The sequence below is a fragment of the Sinohyriopsis cumingii genome, chromosome 17 (genome assembly GCF_028554795.1).
Source record: "Sinohyriopsis cumingii isolate HCF-2022 chromosome 17, ASM2855479v2, whole genome shotgun sequence".
NCBI classification, from domain to species: domain Eukaryota; kingdom Metazoa; phylum Mollusca; class Bivalvia; order Unionida; family Unionidae; genus Sinohyriopsis; species Sinohyriopsis cumingii.
In genome coordinates, this window is record NC_142977.1 from 108,974,683 (window position 1) to 108,979,990 (window position 5,308).

A 5,308-nucleotide genomic window follows, 5' to 3' on the forward strand; every position below is an offset into this window, starting at 1 on the left:
AGGAAAATTTACATTGCAGTATTATGACCAAGTTATGCATAACTACTCCTTCGTAAACAGTATAACTGTTCTCAAGACATTTATGACGAAATTAATGACACCTAAACACAAGCCCGTGGACCGAAATTCCGGCCCCCAGGGCAGACTGGTCATGCGATGAGCCGCAAAATCAGTTACATAACTATAGTAATCTATCTTAACTTAACGCTCTTGCAAGGAACAAATTGTAATATTTACTGTAAAGATTAGTTTATAGTTAGTTTAGTTTTTTATTTATTACAGTTAATGTCAGGTCCATCGAAATCACCTTTGTTGTTATTGTTGTTGTTGTTGTTATAGGGTTTAACGCCATTTTTCAGCACAAGATAGGCTATACATGGCGGCCAGTATTAATGGTGGAGGAAGAACCTGGAAAACCCCGGAAAGAACCACCGAGAAACTACCGGCAAGCTTTCTCACATATCCACCTTTGCCGATCCCGAGACTCGAACCCACGCAGACAGAGGTGAGATGGCAGTGATCCGTGACGTAGAGCGCTTTAGACCACTCGGCCACTCGGGGCCCCAAATCACCTTTGTTGGGCCTACCTAAACATACGTACATTGGAAATGTACATCATGGACGCAATTATAGACACAGGGAATATCGATTATTAGAGACGGATCATTCAATCTTCGGCTCCCATATCTTGAAGAAAGTATTCTTACTAATGTATACAGCTTCATCTCTCTTGCAAAATTGATGTTAAGAAACGATTTCAAGGAAAAAGATATGATCAGGTTAAAAGGAAAATTCCAGCCCTTGCAGTTAAATGGTTAATCTCTTATGTCTACAAGCTAAACTTGTCAGTTGTGTTTATGTACATATTGTGCATCTCTACTTGAATTTATGGGTGTATTAAATTCGTTAGCTTGCAAAACTTCCATGAACTCGTGAAGTCCACTGATCCAAAATACCTCAAATATCGTCAAGAAATGAACAGTGTGCATCCATTGGTTATATTGATTGTTGAAACAATTTGATTTCCGATTCTGCCACGCATGTGCTCTCATAATTCGTTCCTAGACCTGATCCTATGGATGTGTCCTCATAATTCGTTCCTAGACCTGATCCTAGACCTGATCCTATGGATGTGTCCTCATTTTATAAATACCGTTCACCGACAAAGGTAAAAGTATCCAGCATCGTTACGAGTGAAACAGTAGGAGCTGTTGCACAGCTGCGGTACTCCAGCGCCTTTGTTGCTTTTTTATTGCCTATTTTCTCAGAACACTCGGATATGACGACTTCACATGTTGTTTACATTAAGTATTCACCGATGAAGCCAAGTTAGCTGAACTTGTGGGATCTCAGAAAGACTTTATCATGTATAAATTTGTATGTTTAAAGTTTTATATATTTTGTGTGTAAATTCTCCATAGTGATTCTAACATGGAGAGGCTCAGAAATTTTCTTAGATTTTGGGTTTAGTGCTTGTTTTGAACTCGTTAGATGATATTCTCACGATGAAGAGATTGTTTAGCTGTAAACGATTTTAGCCGTCATGAATTTGCGCCGTTATCAGATTTTGTGTCAAAAATTATGTTTCATGCTAGGCCATGAATCACTAAGATGAATGTCTTAAAAATCTCGTCGACAACATTATAACCAAGAAATTTGAATTTTTTTGTAGACGCTAACATAGTTTAGTGGTAAGTATGGTGGCCCCGCACACAAATGAACCAGTTTAAAATCCAATAATTTGCAATTATTTTTATTTTTCTGCTTATATTTTTTTGGTGTGCTGTTTTGCCTTGAATTAGAAAGGAAAATTACAGTACCACTGATATTTTTGTGTGAATATACACAAAACACAGAAGTATACACAAGATGGCAGTATACACAAATCACAGAAGTATACACAAAAAATAGCAGTACACACAAAATAACAGTATAAATGAAATAGTATACACAAACACAGTAGTATACACAAGCACAGCAGTATGCTTAAACAGCAGTATACACAAAACAGCAGTATACACAAACATCAGTATACACAAAACAGCCGTATACACAAACACAAGTATACACAAAATATCAGTATACACAAAACACAGAAGTATACACAAAACAAAAGTATACACAAAATAGCGATATACACAAAACACAGAAGTATTCACAAAATAACAGTATACACTATGCAGTAGTATACATAAAATAGTATACACAAACACAGCAGTATGGACAAAATAGTATATACAAACAAAACAGTATGCACAAAAAACAGCCGAACATAAACAGTAAACCAAAACCGCTGACATCGCGAGAAATACAATAAGCAATATGTCAATCTATTATACATTTTGCTAGCCAAGCCATCTGAGCATAAAGAAGAATACAAATTATCAACGAGTGAAAATATTTAATTTTTTTTTACCGACGGGATGAAATATAACCGTTATTCACTCAGAGCAATCTAATATCCTCCTCTCTCTCTCTCTCTCTCTCTCTCTCTCTCTCTCTCTCTCTCTCTCTCTCTATATATATATATATATATATATATATATATATATATATATATATATATATATATATATATATATATATATATATATATATGTGTGTGTGTGTGTGTGTGTGTGTGTGTGTGTGTGTGTGTCCATTCATATATCTGTGCAGGCTCGTATAATTTAACAGGAAATCATGAATATGTTCATAGCGTATTCCTTCAAACGCGTCCGCTCTGGTGGCCTAGTGGTTAGAGCTTCCGCCTCGGATGCGGAAGGTCACGGGTTCGAACCCCGGCCAAATCAAACCAAGAACTTATTAAAATGGTACTAACAGCTGCCTCGCTAGGCGCTCAGCATTAACAGGTTAGTGTTAGGACTGGTCGGCCTGGTAACAGGATAATGTGACTGGGTGGAGAATCATGCTACATGTCTGCGGCATGATGCCCCAGTGCTAGACAAATGCTACACTGCAGACATCGTAGCGAAATGACTGAATTTGTTTTAAAGCTACGTTAAAAATCAATATCACACACACACACACACACACACTCCTTCAAGTGCATTCCAATTATTGTCACAGGTGACGTGAAATCTCTTGAAGGAAGAAAATATGCCTTTAGTATTGATTTCCAGGTATTTTAAAACAAACACACACATATACATATTTAGTGAGGTGAGGAAGCCATTACTTTAGTACATTTATATATTTTGAGAACTAACATGTGCTCTGTTTTGTTTTACTTGAATTTAATTTCTAAATTGGCACATAGTTGTGCAACGAATAAATTAGTTACCATATTATGTGAAAAGAAAGGAATTCTCTTAAAACTGATTGAATCTTTACCCTGTCGCATTTCACCATAATAAAATAGTCCCTTCATGTGAAGCTTTCTTCTTCTTCTTCTTCGAGAGAGAGAGATGCAAAGTGTAAGGCGTTTCAAAATTCTTACATTCTTGGCAGCTGAGTGACCTTGGTGGCCTTAGTGATAATTTTACTCTTGTCAAATTTAACGATCATTATCCAGTCTTTGTTCTTATAAGTTGGTACTTAAAAATCCATACTATGTACTCCATTTCCTCCGTTTCTTATTTACTTTTCATGCATACTTTCTAGCTAACTTTTTTACAAAGTCATGAGTCACATACCTACCTGAACACTTAATTACTTTGATAAGATTTTGTAATTTCATTGAAGTGATGTATAGCTGTCGAAGAGAATTTGCACTCCATGTTCTCTGCATTCGTGTATTTACTGGAAATGCAATGGAGGAAACAAGAAAGAAATCGTGCGAAGTAAATTAAGTTCACCCTAAGCTTTGCATTCTTGCGCTGTCTGCATTCTGTACACAACGATCATCTGTGTGTCGTATAAACAATTTAGCCGCATTGGTTTTGTCTTTAATATGAGGAGAACAGATACTTTCGTGCTGAACGATTAAGTAAACGTTCCTAAAATATCTCATCTTATTTCTGAATGGAGGATCTGGAGACTTACGATATACACGTGGTATCTGTTAAATATTGCTTATAACAGAACCATTTCCAGATTTGCGGGACTTTCGTACCATTAGAAATCAACAGTAAGTTTAAAATTTTAAACATTTTATATTTGACGTGGAAGCAGAATATAAACTTTTCTAAGTATCCGAATCAATCGAAACTCAGTGCTGCGAAGGTCCCTATTAAGTACACGTCAATGTCAATACATATAATGACTCTACAGAATGCACCAGAGGGTATATATATGTTTCCTGTACAATGAACACGTACTTACGCAAATAACTAAATCTGTACTTCTTGTTTTAAAAGTTTGCTGTCAACAACACAAAACAGTGTTGTTTACACATTTTAAAACTGTTTTAAAATTATTATAATGTCTTTCTTTTATCGTGTATTAACTCTTGTTTGCATTTTTGCAGCCTTTCAAATATGCAATAATAATCCAGATTGTCTCTCATACTATATGCTTAGTGTTTGTTTGCGGATGCAAGTTTTCCTTCCCCTGACGACGAATTTGATTAGCTCGTACATTGGAAAATTGTTTCGTAATTGCACCTTTATCTGACAGAAATACTATCTTGTAATTTAATATTTAGTCTCGTACCATTTTGATTTTCGACCCCGGCACTGTGATTTGGGCACTCAATACACTGATCCAATGCAAAATATTGTATCCGGTAGTCGGGCAAGAAGATAGTATTTCCTCTGAAACACAGCTTCGATCTATCTAGGGAAAAAACTATAGACTGTACGTGTTAACGTTTATTCTAAACATAATTGACAAAGGTCACTGTATTTGCTTTAAATAGTATATTTTTCTGTAGGAAGAAGGCTTGGAATCATTATTCTTGATGGCGGAACTTATTCTCAAATGTTTTAATATTGTCTTATTATTAACTTATATTGAAAGAATATTAAGAAATGAGCCGAACAGTTTTTGGCGTCTATACTAATTATACTATTTTCGTACACATATTTTCACACGCATTCATCTTTCCACGCTCATTCAAAACGGTTTTTTAAGTTGTTTTTCTGCCCTCTTCAATTTTTCAGCTTTTTACACACATTTAACACAGTCACAATACACTCTGTTTTTGTTTCTCCCTTCATAAGTTCATATCTTTCTAAGTAAATTATTTTTTCAGCCTTTTCATTTCTGTCTTTTTATTTTTAAGTTTTTTTTTTTCTTCAAATTTCTTTATATGCCCTCATCCCACCCCACACCTCTCGATATATTTGTATCAAGTATCATGGTACTGCTTTGTTTATCTGGCATCTGCGTTCATCTGACAATTTTGTGTAAACCATTTTTGTTAGAT

At 35.4% G+C, this 5,308-nt stretch overlaps 1 non-coding gene across 1 annotated transcript; it reads left to right on the forward strand.

The window, feature by feature from the left end:
• The first annotated feature begins 2,719 nt into the window (after positions 1-2,719).
• On the forward strand, positions 2,720-2,792 carry Trnap-cgg (transfer RNA proline (anticodon CGG)). Its single transcript has one exon. It is a non-coding gene; the product is annotated as a tRNA-Pro (tRNA).
• Positions 2,793-5,308: the final 2,516 nt, after the last annotated feature.